Raw genomic sequence first — 20610 nt, 5'->3', positions numbered from 1 at the left:
TGCCCACTTTTACTGAAACACAGGAACAAACCCCAATTAAAAGGTCATAAGGATCAGTATGGTTGGGGAAAGCACAGATGGAGGGAGTAGATAATGGTTAAAAAGGATATACCTAACAATGGATCACAGTGCGATGTGGTCAAACGGCCTTGTGAGGCCAGAAAAAAAGCATTTTGGTACAGAAAAGGCCGGATAAGGCAAGAGATAATCAGGGGTAATGGGTGCCGGTCTTGGAGAAGTGGAAGATGTAAACAGGGTGGAACAATGGGATAAAAAAAGGAACCAAATAACATACATATCGTGTATTAGTTGAATTCAGTGTGTGTGTGTGTCCCTTGCCTTGTACACAGTAGACATCACACCCTCTTGCAAGAGTAAAATAAAGGACACTACTGATGCAGATTTTGTCTCAGACTGAAATTATTGAAGTCAGTGAGCTTTGTTTCTCACAACTGGGGACTGTCCGGGATGTTCTTCCATCGCCGGGGGGAGTGGCTGGCCCTGGACACTGGAAAGATGCGTCCCGTTCCCAATTAAGGAGCGGTCTCGTTTCCCGGTTTGGTCCGCTCCCTTGGGCGACTGGTATGAATCCCACAAGAGAGACATCTGAATCAGACAGTGACACGAGGTCGATAGAAAATACAGTGAAAAGGGGCCAGGCAACTCTGTGCACAGACCAAGGTAAGAAAACTGGTTTTTAAGTATTGCATTGGTGGCCGGGAAAAGGGGTATTTAATCGCTGAGGGACTGGCGAAGGCCCGGGAAATGGGGGGTAGGCAGAGTAACTGTCACGGAGGAAAGGAAGAAAAAGTAACATTCCTCCAGAAAGTCCGTTGGGGAGGATGTTGTGGGAATGGACAAGTAACACTTGTACAAGGGCAAAAGATAAAAAGAAAATGATTAAATATTGTTGTTTATTATGGACCAAAGAACCAATCCTTTGTCCGGCTGTCTTCTGGCCAAAGTATGGTTCGGACGAGGATTGGGTCCGTCAGTATTTAGAGTTGTATGTGAATAAAAAATAACCTTTTAGTCAAGAGGAGGCGGACTATGCGTCCTGTTGGAAGGGCAGTTTGGGAATGATGGTAGTATGGTAGTAAAGATAAGGGATTCCCCCTCTGCCCCACCCCGACCCTGGGATCCTCTTGGCTGCTCCCCCCCCCCCCACCACCACCACCACCACACCATAAAATCAGATTAGGTGAAAATGGGGGAGGAGGAGAGACAGACAGACAGGGACAGGGAACGGATGACTTACAAGAGGAGGAGGAAGGGGCGGTGGACCGGGATGTTGTTGTTCCCTACCCTCAATCCTCAACAAAAGAAAGCAAAGATAAAGTAGAGGTAGAGGAGGCCTCCGGAGGATCTAAACCAAAGCCGAAGGGGGAAAACAAAAACAGGAAAAAAATGGGAAAAACGTAACGAATGATCCCCTTCGGGAGGTATCAATAGGGGACAAAGAGATTGGGTTTGTAAGTGCCACCCTCACCAGTGGGGAGGTCAGAACATTCAAAAAGGAGATGAAAGTCCTGGTTGAGGATCCAGTCGGGTTGTCTGAACAAATCGATCAATTTGTGGGGCCCAATCTGTATACGTGGGCTGAGTTAATGTGTACTTTGTATATACCATTTACTGGGGAAGAAATAGGACTTATACGAGGAGCAGCCATTAAAATATGGGACAGGGAACACGCCATTGGAGATGGGGATGCTGGATAGGGAGAGATGAAGTTTCCCTTCAGAGACCCCCAGAAGGAAAATCAAAACCCGGAGCATCGAGAAGAAATGAGGGAATTGAAAGAACTGATTCTAAAAGGAATACGAGAGGCAGTTCCGAAGTCACAGAATTTGACTAAAGCCTTTGAAGTTAGACAGGAGAAAGAGGACACTCCCTCAGCTTTCTTGCAAAGATTAATAGACTCAATGCGGAAATACTCGAGAATGAACCCTGAGGACCCAGTGGCACAGGGTCTTTTGAAAGTACATTTTGTGACAAAGGCATGGCCAGACATACAGAGAAAGATACAGAAGATAGAAGAGTGGAGCGAAAAACTATAAGATGAATTGTTAAGAGTGGCACAGAAAATGTTTGTAAAGAGAGAGGATGAGAGACAAAAACAGAAGGTAAAAATGGTGGTAGCTACGGTTGATGAGGTAGTTAAGAAAAGAATGGAACCAATAGTGAGCAACCTGAGCGGTGTGTGGCAGCATGTAGGACAGAGAGGAAGACGGAGAGGGAGAGGACAAGGGGGAGCATTTGATAGAGGGTTCGGGCGACAGGGGAAGAGATGGAAGTCTCCACAGGCAGGATGCTATTATTGTAGAAACTCGGGCATTTTAAGCGGGAGTGTCCTGATCTACACAAGAAAGAAAGGGCAATTCCGCTTATGAATTTTGATGAAGAATAGGGGTGTCAGGGGTTCCTGTCCCCGGGGAGCCACCAGGAAATCTTGATAAACTTGAAGGTGGGACCCTGTAGTGAAGAGGTCGACTTCCGAGTAGACACGTTGGAAGCACGGTCATTGCTGAATTTTAAACCAAAGAAGGTAGGAATGTCAACACGGTCAATTGCTGTTTCCGGAGTAAAAGTGGAAGGATTTACTGTTCCAGTATTTGAACCTATGATGATAGAAGGTCCTAAGGATAGGGTCACAGGGGAACTGTTGTATATCCCTGATATAGGAAGTAACTTACTAGGGAGAGATTTAATTATCCTCTTCGGACTGGAGATTTGAATTCAGGAAAAAGAATTAGTTGCACAAATGGCAATGTTGACAGAAGATGTGGAGAGAGAGGTAGACTCTATTATATGGGCTAGAGAAGGGAATCGTGGAAAAGTACAGATCCGTCCCCTAGAAATAAGTTTAAAAAGGAAAGGGGTCGTTGTTTATGCGGAACAATATCCCATTTCCATAGAAGGTAAACGAGGACTGCAGCCAGTAATTGAGGGGCTAGAGATGGAGTGTTGGAGCCATGTATGTCTCGTTATAATATCCTAATTCTACCAGTGTGAAAATCTGATGGAATGTATCGATTGATGCAGGATTTGAGAACATTGAATCGAGTAGAACAGGTCAGGCACCCAGTGGTGCCAAACCCCTATACGTTTTTAAGTAAGATCCCTTATGACCACAAATGATTTAGTGTGATAGATTTAAAGGATGCCTTTGGGCTTGTCCCTTGGCGGAGGTAAGTAGGATTTTTTTGCCTTTGAATGGGAAGATCCCAAGACAGGATGGAAACAGCAATACCAGTGGACCGTGCTCCCCAGGGGTTTATGCAATCCCCGAATTTATTTGGACAGATGTTAGAACAAATAGTGGAGAAATTTAACAGCCCCAAGGGAACTGTTGCAGTATGTAGACGACCTCCTAGCAAAACAGGAAAGAGAAGAGAAAGAGTAGTTGAAGCAACTAAAAGAAATTAATTTCCTGGGTCAGCAGGGATGCGAGTATCTAAAAACAAAATACAATATGTGGAGCGAGATGTGAAATACTTGGGACATTTAGTGAGGAAAAGCGAAAGATAAGCCCGGAACGGTTAGAGGGAACAGTGGGGATTCCGCTGCCCAGAACTAAACGGGAATTACGTACTTTTTTGGGGTTTAACTGGATATTGATTGTGGATTGATTCTTATGCTCAACAGACTAAGAAATTATATCTCAAACTATTAGAGGAGGAAACAAAGTGTCTGAGTTGTGAAGAAGAGGAAAAAGAACTATTTAAGAATTCAAAAGAGATCTGAATCATGCCCCATGTTAGCCTTACCTTCTCTAGATAAACCTTTCCAGCTCTTTGCTACCGTAGCTAAGCGACCGGCTTTGGGAGTATTAACCCAGAGGTGGGGAGGAATGAAACAGCCAGTAGCATATCTTTCGAAGCTATTGGATCCAGTATCCCGGGGATGGCCTGAGTGTGTGCAGGCCGTGGCTGCCAATGCACTGTTGGTGGAGGAAAGCGGAAAGCTTACATTTAGGGGAGCCCTAATAGTAAGCAACCCACACCAAGTGAGAACGATCTTAAACCAAAAAGCTGGGCGATGGTTGACAGACTCGCGGGTTCTGAAATATGAGGCAATATTAATAGAAAAGAATTATCTAGTGTTGGTCACGGACAATTGTTTAAATCCAGCTGCCTTTCTTTGGAAAGGATAAGGAGAATCTCCTCAGAATCCAGAGCACAACTGCCTTGACGTTATAGAATACCAAACTAAGGTCTGTATGGACCTGAGAGATGTTCCATTTCATGCAGGGGCCTGACTTTTTATAGGCGGATCATCCCAGGTGACTGAAGGGAAAAGACATAATGAGTATGCAGTTGTAGACGGGACGAAAGGTAGGGTGGTAGAGGCAGAAAGGTTGCCAAATGGGTGGTCAGCTCAGACCTGCGACCTCTACGCATTGGAAAGAGCCTTTAGGGCGTTTGAAAATAAAGAGAGAGCAGCATACAGTGAGTCTAAATATGCATTTGTTGTTGTGCACACTTTTGGAAAGATATGGCAGGAAAGAGGACTGATCAATAGGCGGGGGAAGGAATTAGCACACGAGGAGTTGATTAAACGGGTCTTGGAGTCCCTATTACTCCCCCGAGAAATAGTGGTAGTGCATGTAAATGGTCATCAGAAAGGAAATGAACCAGAAGTTTGGGGGAATAGATTAGCCGATGAAGTGGCTAAGGAAACAGGCCTGGACCCAGAAGGAGTGCTGATTCACTCCCGAATACCTGCTGTCCCTGATCCCCGGAAGCTCCTACATTTACTGAAAGAGAAGAAAAAGAATTAAAAATTTTAGGGGCTGCAAAAAACGTAGACGGGCAATGGATGTTACCTGATGGAAGGGAAATGTTAAACAAAATGATGATATGAGAAATTATGGCTGTCCTACACCAAGGCAGCCATTGGGGAGTACAAGCAATGTGCGATTTAGTTCTTAGGGAATATGGATGTAAAGGAATACATACAAATGCTAAACAAATATGTGAGGGCTGTATAATATGCACAAAGGTAAATAAGAAAGACTTGAGAAAACAGACCCCGGGAGGAAGAGACCCGGGCTTGAGACCCTTCCAGAGTATACAAGTAGATTATACTGAGTAGGAAGACTAAAATATATGCTGGTCATAGTAGATCATCTATCTGTTTGTGTTCAGGCATACCCCCTAGCTACTGCCACTGCGGGTGGGGTGTCTAAAACAATCTTAGAGCGCATAATTCCTCGATATGGGCTAGTGAACCGTATAGATTCCGACCAAAGAACTAATTTTGCCCCTAAATTGTTACAGGAGATAACGAAAGGGTTGGGAATTTCCTGGGAGTACCATGCTCCATGGCACCCACCATCATCAGAAAGGTTTGAGAGAATGAACCAAACACTCAAATGACAGCTCTCTAAATTGATCATAGAAACCAGACTCCCTTGGACCAAATGTTTACCTATAGCTATCTTGCGAGTACAAACAGCCCCAAGGAAAGATTTGGGACTATCCCCCTATGAAATCTTATTTGGATTACCTTACATGGGAACGAACGGTGAATTGACAATTCCCGAAACTAAAACTTGTTCTAAAGAAGTATGTACTCGGCTTGTCCGCCTCTTTGTCTCTCCTCAGGAAACAGAGTTAATTGGCACAGACTCCGCCCCTTGAATTCACCGTTCATCCCATCTGGCCAGGAGATTGGGGCTGAGTAAAATCATGGACAGAGACTAAATTGCAGCCGGACTGCGAAGGGCCGTATCAGGATCCTTTGATTACCGAAACGGCGATAAGGACAGCGGAGAAAGGCTGGACTCACTACACTCGGATCAAAAGGCCAGTGAAATCTCCATTTGTGGAAGAAGTCTGGACAGCCGAATCAACTCAAGACCCGCTGAAACTCAGGGTGAAGAGACTTAGACTAACTGATTATACAGTGGCGACGCAAGCGCGGGATTATTTCTGTAGGATTGTGTAATAAGTTTTTTTGTGCTTCAGCACAATTTTTAGAATGCTGGGGATGCTTAGAGTTGTGATGCTAGCTCTCTTTGTATTGGGATTTTGTCAAATATAATTTTCATATGTGTTACTAACGGTCCCTGAGTCTGATAATCTGCAAGTAATAGACCTGATGCATGTAATTTAGTAAATTGTGGGGATGTAAATAATCAGAGACAGTACCGCAGCTCAGAGATACATCTTAAGTCCTTTGGGGATGGCACTTGGTATAATGGTCTTGTCACAATACACCGGGCCACCTTCCGATCACTTCTCAATTGTCCAGATAAAGAGCGTAGCCTAATATACCGAATGATAAATAAAACCACATGGCACAAAGCAATTCTCGGGGTGGGGGGGACCTATGAGATACAATTAGATGAAACATTTGGGATAGAAATGTAAGCAAACGGGAAGGATTTCTCGGGCTGTTGTTTTCAAATTAGCGTAGGACAGCGAAAACGGACAGAACTATTGGATAATAAGGTAGAACCTTTCACCCCTCCTGATGACCCTAAAGTAGTAAAAATTATAGAGATAAAGGACTTGAAACAGACCATCGAAATAGAAACTGGGTATGGGGATGCAAATGCCTGGTTTGAATGGGTAAAGTGTACTGTAAAAAGTCTGAACAAGAGCAATTGCTATGCATGTGCCTCCGGTAGACCAGTGCCCAGGTGGCTCCCTTTCCACTTGGGTGGAAGCGAGACAGGAAGGGCATGAAATGTATGATAGCCCTGTAACAGGATAAGACTGCATGGAATGATAGGAATTGTACCTCCCTATCTCTGATGTTCGCTCCCTTGGAGAAGCGAGATTCAAATGTCCCCCCCCACCCCCCACCTCCACTGCGTTTTCAGCCGGAGTCGGAAATCACACGACGTGTGTGCATAGACAAGGTACAAATCGGTCTAGAGATTTGGGGGAGCTGAAAGTATGTACAGAGAATAAGAATGTCACTGAAACGGACAAGGGAGGGAACTACTCAGCACCAAAGGCTCCCCGAGCGGATCTGTGGTGGTACTGTGGAGGCAAAATATTGAGACCCACCCTACCACCAGATTGGAGTGGGATATGTGCAATTGTACAATTGGCAATTCCATTTACCCTGGCATTTGAGAAGGAAAAGATAGTGGGGAAAAAGGGGAGGAGTAAGAGATCACTGTTAGGCACTTCTTTCGATGACAGGATTTATCTCGATTCTGTAGGAGTCCCTAGGGGAGTACCTGATTAATTCAAGGCTCATAATCAGATTGCAGCACCCTTTGAGTCAGGTCTCTTTTGATGGGTAACAATTAATAAAAACGTAGATTGGATAAATTACATTTTCTATAATCAACAGCGATTTATAAATTATACAAGAGATGCGGTTAAAGGAATATCAGAACAGTTTGATGCGACAAGTAGGATGGCATGGGAAAACAGGATGGCCCTTGATATGATTTTAGCGGAAAAATGTCTGTGTGTGTGTGATGTTAGGAGGAAAATCTTGCACCTTTATTCCTAATAACACTGCACCTGATGGTTCAATTACTCGGGCGTTTAGGGGATTGACTACCTTAGCAGAGGAACTGGCTGAGAGTTCAGGAGTAGACACATCTCTCACGGGATGGCTTGAATCATGGTTTGGAAAATAGAAGGGGGTGGTGGTTTCCATCCTTACTTCCCTGATAGTAGTAGCCGGGATATTGGTAGACATTGGCTGTTGTATCATGCCCTGTATATGAGGACTCACCCAAAGACTGATTGAGGCAGCCTTAATAAAACAGATGCCCCGAAAAGGCAATCAGGCAGAGGAACTTTGTGGATTAAATAATGAGGGGATGAGTGAGACCAAGATGGATGAAATCTCCGGAATGATGCTTGTGAATTTTGGGGGCAATGCTTAAATGAAAAATGCAGAAGATAGCAAATGGTAACTAAAAAAAATGGGGGAAATTGTGGGATATAGGTAAAGTATTGTTACTTCTGGGATCATAATTATTTATGCATTGTAAGTGCACTCACACCAGTGTATAATTGTTTCAACCAAGAGCTGAGTCAACAAGAATGAAAAGGAAATATATAATGTGAAGGAAATATATAATTGTTTTTGCATTAGCTAACATGTGCATAACAAGAATGAAACGTGCCTGCAAACAATGGTAGATGTTACAGACAACGAGTTAAGGTACTGTGAGGATATAGGTTAAGCCAGATATGCTTGTACAAGCAGTAGTTATAAGCATCTGTTTCCCACTTTTGCAAAAACACAAAAACAAACCCCAGTTAAAAGGTCATAAGGATCAATATGGTTGGGGAAAGGGAGGAAATGTCACAAGTGGGGGAATTTAGATAGTAGTGAAGGAGGATATACCTAACAATGGGCCACAGCAGGATGTGGTGAAACGGCCAAGTAAAACTCTACTTTGTTATGCACAAGGCCGGAGAGGGCAAGAGAGAAACAACAGTAATGGGCACCGGGTTTGGAGTAGTGAGTCCTATATAAGGTATGTATTTGCTAAACTCTATGTGCCTTATTCAGTCACCACGCTTGCAAGCGTCTAATAAACACACTGTTTGCTTCAGATTTTGTCTTGGACTGAAATTATTGAAGTGAGTGAGCTTTGTTTCTCACACTCGGTATTTTAAATTTACGGTGCTTTCTATTCACTCAACTTCTCATATTAATTGCTCCTCGTTTTCTTCTTAACTTTGAGACAAATCTCAAAATTCCAGGCACAATAACCGCGATATGAATTATAAATTAGTATCTGGACAAGAGAACCAATGAACAGCTGCATAGACCTCTTGAACATCCGAGATATTAGAATGAAAAAGCAATGCCTTCCAAAAAAATCTCTGCACGTCTGTCTCCTTGTTCAATTCAACAATCCTGCAAATAGCTTATGATTGTTAGTTGATCTCTCTTAATGAGTATCTAATCAATATCATTGTAAACCACTGAAAAAATTGAAACTTTTATTTGTTAAAATGCAACGATTCATTCTCAATTTATTATTAAAACAATAAGTGAACCATATTTTACATGTGCACTAAGGTCAAGTGACCTGTCGCCCATAATTCAACATTCTAAATATTCCTACAGCTGGAGAAATCGGAGCTAAAAAGACCAAACTAAAGCAAACATTCGACAAAATAATCAGCTCCAGAAAACTGTGAAAAGCCCGGTCAAAGAGATCACAAAGCTTAGAGAGATCCAGTCACAACCAGCCCGAGAGTTGTGCTTTGGAGAGTTTTAAGCAGACTTCCTGGCACCTTGACTTGCAGCCAGTGCCTGCGCGTTATCCACCTTGCTTGAGAAGGACGACAAGTGAAGGGTGTTTGCACGAAACCCATTGAACGCTTAGAATCCAGAATTTTGGTAAAATGTTGTGAAACATTTCCCAGATCATGGAAATTAGCTCAACATTATTGAAATCAAAGTACTCGTAATGGTCTTCAAGACAACCTAATTACTGTTCAGCGAAAAACACTTTGTACGTGCCTTATTGTTCTCAGGATGAATAATCACAGCAAACATCACAGTCTCACCAGATCCAAAGATATGTAAGAGAACCTTATTATAATTTACACACTACATCTTTCCCAGACCAATGATGACACCTTATTTCTTATGCCTGAGGATACTACACGTAACATGTATCGAGATGAAGCAAGTCCTGAATATAGGAATTTTTTCTGATAGGTTTCCAATCTAAACATTATGATAAAAATATAATTGTGGCTCATCACATTGTCAACAGATCCCCATTAAAGTATTTATCCGTTTATTCAGAGACAATATTGAAACCAATACGTTGATAAATGCTGTTCACTGTATGTTTCTGTGAAAATAAATCTTCCATATTGACTTATTTTCTTTATAATTCTGACTCAAATGTCTAAATATTGATGATATGAAAAATTGCATGAATTAAATACAATGCAGAATTTGTTCTTATTATATGTTATATTTCTCCAGAAGAAAAGTAGAGAAACTAAGTACAGAAATCTTGAAGATCTGAGAATTGTGAATGACAAACCATTTCTGAAAAAGGTTCACTGAATATCTAATGTCTTTCCATATTATCATGTCAGAGTGTGCATTCTCAGCTGACAGATTAAGAAATATCTAGTCAACATCAGAGCAAATCCATTTGGAAATATTGAATCATTTACTTTGCCAAAGTTCTAAATATAATTATCAATTCATTGTCATTCCAAAAATCACACAGCAATTCAGTTTAGGTTTTGTAACAAACATCGTCAAATTCACATTTTAATTTAATCCAGTATTTGTTAGTGTCAATATTAAAAAAAGAATAATAGTTCTCTTATTCCAGGATAACACAAACTAATTAACGATTCCTTATCCAACACTCACAGATGATATCTGGTCCCTTCTCATTTGAATGTTCACAGAAATCATTGGATTAATATTCGGCCTTACGTATTGAGAGACGTCTGATTATTTTACACTCCAATAAATGCTGTTCATTTTTACACATGATGGGCAGCTATATGAGATTTCTAATCATTTTTAAGTTTGCTATGAAATGTTTTTAAGATTAATTGTTGCTTATATCTAATATTTAAGAATTGATCAAATCCAGTACATCTGGCTTTAAGTGTAAAATGAATGCTGAGTAACGTAAACGTATTGCATTGTACAGATACCAATGGTAGTGAATTGTGATTTTTATTTTAATACTTGAATCTTAGTTGATTTGCTGTTGTGGGCATGGCCTGCCCCCTTCCGGAATAGAATGGTCCATATTGGCTCATACAAAATGCCTGACATTCAAAAACAGGCAGCTACCTTAGAACTAAAATACAAGGTGTCAGGGGGTGATAAACTAGACTAATATTCTTTTCCAGCCTTTAATTAAAAGAAAGCACACTATCAATGGACCTACTCCAACGCCAGGACTACAGCATTCCAGACATTTCTTGATAAGAGCATGCCGACATACAGACAAATGACCAATCCTGATCTTCATAAATGAAAGGATAATTGTCCCAGTAAATGAATAAACAGCAGCTGCAGGATGCAGCCCACTTAACTCACTGAGCAGCTATCATGATAACAGAAGATTTCGTTTGTCAGAAATAATTATTATTTTAAAGTTGCTCAGAATATTAAAAAAAGGTTCTAATTACAGATTCTTGAGTATAATACGGGTAATTTGCAACATAAGTTTGATACATGCACCAATACCTACTAAAAACATTATAGAAAAGCATTTAGACTTAGATGTGAAGTTAGCTAGTTTTAGGAATTAGCTTCAAGGTATGATGTTCATTGCCCATTAATTATAAAGTCCTGACAGTACGACTGGCTGTATAATTTTACACAATATAACGAACTTTATAACACAAGTCATATTATGAATCTTATAGCAAGTAAGTTAAAACTAAATGTCTTTTGTACATATATAATTAGGACAGTGAGGAGTATGAGGAGTAATTGAATTTGATAAAATAAAATATAATAAATAGCAGAATTCAAGATGTCCCAACTGATAAGGCATCCTGAGAGGTCCGAGGGAGTGCAGGAACAACTTTGGAATCTAACTTAATAAGATGCGTGGAAAGATCGCAAAGCCTGAAGATTATAGTACGTGTTAAACAACATGAGATTATAGGAATCTGGGAATGTCCATTAGAATGCCCATCTGCGATTATGTATTTCAATTGGGTGGCTGGATGAGGATGGAAGGGCTGTAACCACATTGCATGTGGCTATTGTGAGGCAGGAAGTCCATAAAAATGCTGATTTTTATTGTACGTTACAGTGTGTCATGGACCTCCCTTCTGAGATTGGCCTCGGGGGACGATCCCTTCATTAACTGATTGCTGCATGAGGAAACATCTTCCACATGCCTGAGCTCTGCCTGCCTCCTGAGTCTTCATTCCCTGTCCGGGGAAAACACTTCTACAACTATGATGACATTTCGATTCAATACAAACATTTATTATGTGTGAAATGATTACATTCAGACAATATAATTTTCATGATAAAATTGCTTTACATTTACTTTATTTGGTGTACAAGAAAACATATCGATTATATCAATTTGTTCTTTTGTTTAACCAACACTAAGTTTTAAATTATTGTGAAGATTCCAATGGGGGAAAACGGAACGAGTCTTCAGCTAAAATGTCATATGAAATGACTGTTTCCTTTTTTCAAACAAATTGCCCTCCAAAATGATTTTTATTTTCATTTCATTATAAGAAAAAAATTGCTTGGAAATGTTGACAATTCTCCTTTTCCTCCTATATTAGATGTCAGTAAACAAAATCACATAATTATGAGAATTCCTTTCCGTATCAAATGTCAGTGACTCTATATTTTGTTCACAATAATAGTCACTTTCATGGCCTAATTCTTTTCCTCCTAATTCTGAAATAAATATCGAAACATTTATTGTGGTAAAAATTACATCAACAAAGTTGACATGACTCTTCAAGAAAACTATTGGAAGCATATAAATCTTGCATTGCCTGTATTATTAAACAAAATATTTTTTTTCAATTGCTGCTGAATGATTTTTTCACATCATACAGCTAAGTTTTATGCTTTAATTTTCAGTTTCTTAATCTTAATGAATATCCAATCAACATCGGAGCAAAGTGTTTTCAAAATATTAAGTCAATTTATCTGTCAGGATTCTTAAAACAATTATCAATTATAATAATTGCACAGCAATTTAATGTAGACTTTGTAAAAATGCAGTGTTTTTTAAAAAAAAATCATTCATTATTTCTTATTGTCAATGCTACTATATTAATACCTATTTGTTCAGGCCCATGCACATAAAAAACGACCAATAATATCCCTTGCAAAATTCTTTGTGAATGTCTGATTTTTGCTCAGGTGAAATATAACAATTATCTCAGCCTTTGAAATTCAGAGAGCTCCAAGTCCTTTTCCCTGCGATATTACTCTTCATTTCTACATATTACTCAGTCTAATATCAAGATGAGATATCTCATTATTCTCAAATTCACGACTATATATATTTTTAAAATCCATTTGTTGCTAATATATCTTATATCTAAGTAAGGGCTACAAATGTGGAATTATGCTTCTGTACAATAAATACTGCAAGGACATTGCAATGTGCAATCTCTCAATCATTGTGAATATTGTATTTACTTTAAACTTGGAAACATTTTTGAATTGATTTGATTATAATTTACTTCGATGCTGACACTTACTGTATATCCAATCACAATATCAGTAGATTATTTGGAGGTATCATCGTCCATTCCAATAATCACAGTATCTGCTATATACTTTCTTCTGGTCACTCATAGCAAAATGTATCTAATTCCACTCAATCAATATTCCTCAGAAAATATTTGAGAATGTTGCAGTCATAAAGCTGAAATATACAAAGTAATGACAGTCATTAATTTTCTCTTGTTCTGTAGATCTTAGTTAAAACAACACAGAATGTTATGCTCCAGTGTTATAAATATGAGAAAAGATCAATTACTTCTCAGTAAAATAAACAAATGTCAACTTGCTATTATTTATCAATTTTTAATTATTGGTCCGTTTATGAATTGTGTGAGATTTGTTTTTAGCTTTCCAGTTATCTATTTATATTGAATGTGATATTAAAATGGTGTGAAAATATCAGGGTGTGTTCATTTGAAAGTTCAATTTGCATATCTCTCACTTATCCCGTTGATTGCATGATGGTTTAAGAACGATTCACTCAGCAATCCTCAAAAAAAAATCAAAAACTTTCTGATTTTAAATCAGATCATTCGCACTCAAATATCACTCTGTTCCTAATTCATGCAAATATCTCAATTTTATCGAACCCAATGTTCTCACTAAACATTACACATAAAGCAACACAAAGACTTCCATCACCATCTGATTATTGTTCAGTAGAATAACCTGGGTAAGTACCTTATTGCTCCTGAAACCAATGACAACAGTAAGCATTTGTTTACTATTCCATGCAACAAGTGCAATTGATATCTTCTATTTCAGTTCAGTAGTTAAAGATGATTTATGTTGCTTAAAACAATGCTTCTACTTTATCACGGATATTGACTGTAATACAATCATGCAAACAATAAACCTTTTTGTCATTCTAAAAATCATTAAGTTTACTTATTTTAAATTTGTGTGTAAGAGATATTTCAAATTACAACCATTTTTGTTGTGTAATTCAGCAAACCTAAATTTTGAATTTGGAAAAGTCTCAATTTTTGCAAAATGGAAGTCGGTTTCAGTTTATAAACACATTAAATGACTGTTTTTTTTCCAAATCACGCGCTCTGCAAAATGATTATTGCTTTCATTTAATTGTAAGAAAAGAACTGTTTTGAACATGTTAATTCTTTTTGTCTTTTCTATTCCAACATTATTCATCACTGCACAATAATGACAATTATTATAATTCCTTTATGTACCAAATGTCATTGACTGCATCATTTGTTCACTTTCATGCTCACTTTCATTATCTATTAACTTTCTTCCAAATTCTGACACAAATGTCTGAACTCTGATCATAATATTAATCATCTAAAGTAAAATAATATGACTCTATGAGGAAACCATTTGATAGAAATTCATATTTCTTGTGTTACCTTCATTTTTTAGTAAAGGAAGAAAAAGTTTTTCTATAATCACTGAATGGCTCATTTTTTCTTCAATTCATAATGCTAGTTACTATATTTAATTCCACAATTTACCAATTGTAATAAATATCCAATCAACATAACAGCAAAGTATTTTTGAAATATTGAATCATTTTAATTGCTCATATAACAATATTATCAAGTCATTGCCATGATAATAATTGCGCAATTATTTAAGAAAGTGTTTTGAACAAGTGAGATTCACATTTAATTTAACCATTTGTTTCTGAGTACCAACACTGCAATATGAAACTTTATTTTCAGGTAAAGTTTCCCACAATGGATCCAAGGACTTCCCATCCAATATGAATTATGAATGTCTAATGTTTGCTTATTTGAATGATCTCCGTAACCACAGACTTTAAATTCACAGACCTGCAATTACTTTTCATTTCAATAATTCATGTTTGTTTGCACATATTCCTCAGTCACATAGCAAAACGAGATTTCTCATTATTTCTAAATTCATTCATCGAATTTTATAATTCAGTTGTTGCTCATACCGAATAATTATTCACTCCAGTACGTGCTGTAAATGTGGAATTACGGCTCTTCACACGAATAACTATTATAGTGTGCAATATCTCAATCACTGTTCATATTCATTCTTATTTTACCCGCGGAAACATAGTTGAATTCATTTAAATATATTTCATTTTGATGCAAACACTTACTGTATTTCTAATCATAATAAGATTTAAGTATTTTTCATGACACAAAATCATGTAAAATTCCTGCGTTTTGTTAAGTCAAATGAAAAAGAATTAACGTTTCTGTATTGTCTCATTAAACAATAACAATGCATTTTGAATTTTTCGAAGTTGAGCATTTTTGGAAAGAAGGGACGTTGTCTTCAGCTGACTAATCGCATTAAATGCCTAAATCACAGAATCTGCTGTTATTCTCTTCGAGTTCCCAAGCAACCAAATTAACTAATTCTGCTGGTTCTAAATTCCTGGAAAGTACTTGATATTGTTGCAGTCTTAAAGATGGAGAAATCAATGCGATTGTACTGATTTTTTTTTGCATTGGAAAGAGCTTAATTCAAAAATTGCAGGCACATAAATTGCTATTCTGCAGTGTTACAAAGATGAAAAGCAAGTCAATGTCTTCATCAGTGAAGTAAACAAATGTCACTTCCCGTTATTCATTAGTTAGCTAATTCCCAAATTTGTAATTAAACAATGCAATTCACCTGAATGTTGTTGTGCCCTTTGATCATATTAATTTTCTAATTATTGTTCATTCATGATTTGTCAGGGATTTCTATTTTTTTGTTTTCCATTCACCTATTCATATTGAATGTAAGATTAATACGCTTTGTCAACATCAGAGAATGTTTATTTGAAATTTGACTTTGCGCATTTCTCACTTATCTTACGTCTTGCATGGGGTTGGGCATTGAGAACAGAGGATCAGTGGCTAGCACTCGTGTCTGACAATGTTATTCATTTGGGTTTGATTCCATCCTCGGCCACGTTTTTGTGTGGAGTTTGTATGTTCTGGTTTTCTCCCACAATCCAAAGATGTGCAGATTAGGTAAATTGGCCATGCTAAGCAGCACGTTCTGTTCAGGGATGTGTAGGTTATGTGCATTCGTCAGGGGTATAAATGTCCAGTAATCTGAGAGCAGAATGGTGCTGAGTGGATTATTCTTTGGAACGTCAGTGTAGACTTATTGGGCCAAATGGCCTGTTTCCACGCAGTAGGGATTCCATAACCTTAGAATTGTGTTTCGCTAAACAAAACTGACTATTTTTTTTTAAATGTTGCATTTAAAACTTATCTTTAACAGTCAATTGTCAATCTTGTAAAATATCGCCATGTTACTGAAATCAATGTTCAAACAAAACACTGCACATAAAGCCACACAAAGATCTTCATGACCATCTAATTACTGTTCAGTGGGATAATCACAGTAAATATCTTATTGTTCCTGAGATCAATCACCACTATCACAGTAAGGATCTGGTTATCAGTCCCTTCAATAAATGCAATCGTTGTCCTCTGGTATTTCAGTTCAGCAGTTACACACCACACTGGTTGTTCAAAGCATAGTTATTCTTTATTATGAATGGCCAAGGGTTCTAACGGCAAGAGATGTTGTTCGATCGTATTTGTTGCATGTTCGCAAACAGGTTTTCACTATAAATATGGCAAAAAGATGTGTCAATTTGGTCTTGTTCAACTGCTGATGCTAACATTTTCAGTTCATGTTCATTAAACGTATTTGGAGAAAGTGAGGAAAGCTGTAGCATTGGAAAAGAGCAGGCATATGCAAAGAGCAGGAGTATCGACCTGTCGGGCATTAGGCCATCTTCAGAAATGATGCCTGATGAAGCTCTCATTCCCAAAACGTCGATTCTGCTTTTCCTCGAATGCTGCCTGACCTGCTGTGCTTTTCCGACACCACGCTCTTTTGACATTAGAAATATTTGACTGAATATTCAGAGTTAATACTAAATGTTGCCTCTGTCAATTTAATTTACTGTGCTTTCTATTCACTGAAGTTTTCATGTTAATTGCTCCTCTTTTTCTTCTTAAATCTGATACAAATTTCAAAATACAGAGCACATTAAAATTCACATGAATTATAAATTTGATTTCTCGACAAGAAAACCAGTGGAAGGCGATATAGAATTCTTGAACAGCCTACACATTTGAATGAAAAAGCAATTCCTTCCAAAAAATGTTTGGACGTCTGCATCTTTCTTTCAATTCAATAATGCTGCAAATAGTTTATAATTGTGAGTTGATCTCTCTGAATGAGTGCCTAATCAATGTCAATGTAAACAGCTGAAACATTAACAACAGATTGATAACTGGGTGTTAAGGATCTTATTTGAAGTGAACATATGTTTGGAATTTACTTGAATTCCACCAGGAAACATTCTTGAATCATAATACAAGAAATGAGATATGTGAGAGATATGCAAACCTTATTTTTAGACGAACAAACTCCAATATTTTCAAAGCATTTCAATCGTACGGTCAAAATTAACAGGTGAATGGAAAAATAAAAACAAGTTTCTGACAATTCATAAAATGAACAACAATTACAAATTCACTTTGATCAAAGGACAGAGTAATATTTAGTTATAAAGTAGGCAATCAGCTGACTGACAAGTAATAAGTGGTAGCATTTGTTAGTTTACTGAAGAAGCTATCAACTTTATTTCCAATTTATAACACGAGATAATAATGTTTAATGTGTTTGAATTGTTTGGACTTGCCCCTTTGCAACAAAAGAAAATCAATCTAATTACTTACTTCAGCTGAATATTCAGCTGAAGACAATTTCCCTTCCTTTCAACAATGTACAACTTCCACAAATTCAAAGTGAACACGCATTGAAAAAGGAAGGAACAAGCAGATGGTAATTCTATTTTCTGTGCATAAACGTGCGATGAATTTTAAGTATGATTTATATATGTAAAAATGAAACTCTTATTGTGGTTCGAGATACAATAAACGTTAGCATGAAGTGAAATATAATCAAATCAATTCAACTGTGTTTTCTCAGTTAAAATACTGTTCAATTTTCAAAGTAATTGAGTGATTGTACACTGCAATATCTTTACATAAATTCAGTGCTGAGGCGAAATTCCACATTTATACCCCTTATTGTGAAGCAAGCTTGTGCCTGGAGTCAGACGGGGTAGGGGAGGTCCTTAATGAGTAATTTGCTTCAGTATTCACGAGTGAGTGGGACGTTGTTGTTTGTAAGGACAGCGTGAAACAGGCTGATATGGTCGAACCGGTCGATGTTAAGTCTGAGAATGTGCTGAAAATATTGAAAAGTCATGGAGATAGATAAGTCCCCTGGGCCAGAAAGGATATAACTTAGGTTGTTTTGGGAAGGGAGACAAGATATTACTGTATTTTGGCAATGATCTTTGCCAGCTCACTGTCCACTGGAGTCAAACCAGATTATTGGAGGGTGGCAAAATTTATTCCCTTATTCAAGAAAGTCAATTGGGATAATCCTGGGAATCATCGATGAATCATCAGTCTTACATCAGTTTTGGGCAAATTATTGGAGAGGATTCTGAGAGAGAGGATTGATGATTATTTGGAAAAGTATAGATTGATTAGAGATGATCAGTATGGCTTTGTGAGCGGCAGGTTATGCCTCACAAGCCTTATTGAATTATTTGAGGATGTGACAAGCACATTGGTGAGGACAGAGTAGTGGATGTGGCATATATGGATTTTAGCAAGGTTATTGATAAGGTTCCCCATGATAGGCTCATTTAGAAAGTAATGAGGCTTGGGATAAAGGGAAACCTGCCTGGTTAGACAATAAATTTGCTGGCCCATAGAAGACAGGGTGAGATTACATAGATAGTTTTCTGCTTGGAGCACGGTGACCAATGGTGTTCTGAAGGGATTAGTTCTGGGACCTCTGTTCTTTGTGATTTTTACAAATGACTTGGATGATGAAGTGGAAGGGTGAGTTAGGAGGTTTGCCAATGACACGAGGGTTAGTGGAGTTGTGGATAGTGTGGAGGGCTTTTGTAGGTTGCTAGAGGACATTGACAGGATGCAGAGCTGGGCTGAGAAGTGACAGATGGAGTACAACCTGGGAAAATGTGAAGTTATTCATTTTTGAATTTCAAAGTTGAATGCATATTTTCAGATTAAATGCAGGATTCTTGACAATGTGGAGGAACAGTGGGATCGTGGAGTCCACGACCATAGATCCCTCATAACTGACATCCAAGGTGATAGGGCTATTAAGACGGTGCATGGTGTGTTGGCTTTCATTAGTGGGCAGATTGAGTTTAAGAGCCACGAGGTTATGCTGCACCTCTATGGATCCCTGGTGAGACTGCACTTGGAATATTATGTTCGGTTCTGATCACCTCATTACACATTGGATGTGGAAGCTTTAGAGAAGGTGTAGATGAGATTCATCAAGATGTTGCCTCGACTGGAAGGCATGTCTTATGAAGAAAGGTTGAGGGAGCTGGGGCTTTGATCATTACAATGAAAGAGGATGAGAGTCTACTTGATAGCTTTGTGTAAGATGATGAGAGGCAGAGATAGAGTGGATAATGAAAGACTTTTCCCCACAAAATGGCATAATTTTAAGGTGAATGGGGCAAGTTGTGAGGAGATGTCAGAGATAGTTTCTTTATAGATAGTGGTGGGTGCGTGGAATGCACTGCCAGGGGTGGTAGTAGATTCAGATCCATCAGGGACATCTAAGTGATTCTTGGATAGGCACATGGATGATAGCAAATGAAGGGCATGTTGGTTAGTTTGATCTTAGAGTAGGATAAAAGGTCGGAACAATTTCGTGGCCAAAGGGCCTGTACTGTGCTGTACTTTTCTATATTCTATGGACGGAAATGAACATTTATATATTAGCAACATATAGAATTTCAAAATTGTATTAGCATACTTACGAATAATGATAAATTTCATCTTGCTATTTGACTGTGCTATCTGCAAAAATGACCAGGAATTGTTGCAGGGAAAAGTAATTAGGTTTTTCTAAATTTATAAGGCTGGGATTACACAGATCATTCAAATGAGCAAAAGTCATATTTTTAACAGTGCGTGTTCCATCAGAAATAATGGGTTCTTTTGTAGGTGTGTTGATTGGATATAAAATGGATTTTTATATTATTGTATAGGTACTAGGGAAGATTGGATTAAATTCAAATATAAACTTCACTGTCGTTGTTAGCAAGATAAACTAAACCATATAATAATTATTGTCATGCAAATTCTTTAATAATTACTGTTAGAATCCTGAAAAAAAGGATATACTGTACCATTCTTCAAACAGTCAATAAATTAAATTGTGAACCTCAGTATACTTTTTACCCATACCAATTATTATGCAATTATTGTAATGGTAATGACTTAATATCTAATGCTAAAACCTAAACAGGTAAATTGGTTCAATAATTTGTAAGCATGTTGCTCTGAAATTGATTGAATATTTATTAAGATCGGTAAACTGAGGGACAAAATATAATAG

This window comes from Chiloscyllium plagiosum, unplaced genomic scaffold (assembly GCF_037043375.1).
Source record: "Chiloscyllium plagiosum isolate Xiang-an unplaced genomic scaffold, Cpla_swu_hap1 HiC_scaffold_50, whole genome shotgun sequence".
Classification (NCBI taxonomy): Eukaryota; Metazoa; Chordata; class Chondrichthyes; order Orectolobiformes; family Hemiscylliidae; genus Chiloscyllium; species Chiloscyllium plagiosum.
The sequence above is the reverse complement of the archived record's forward strand: the minus strand, read 5'-3'. Positions refer to the sequence as shown.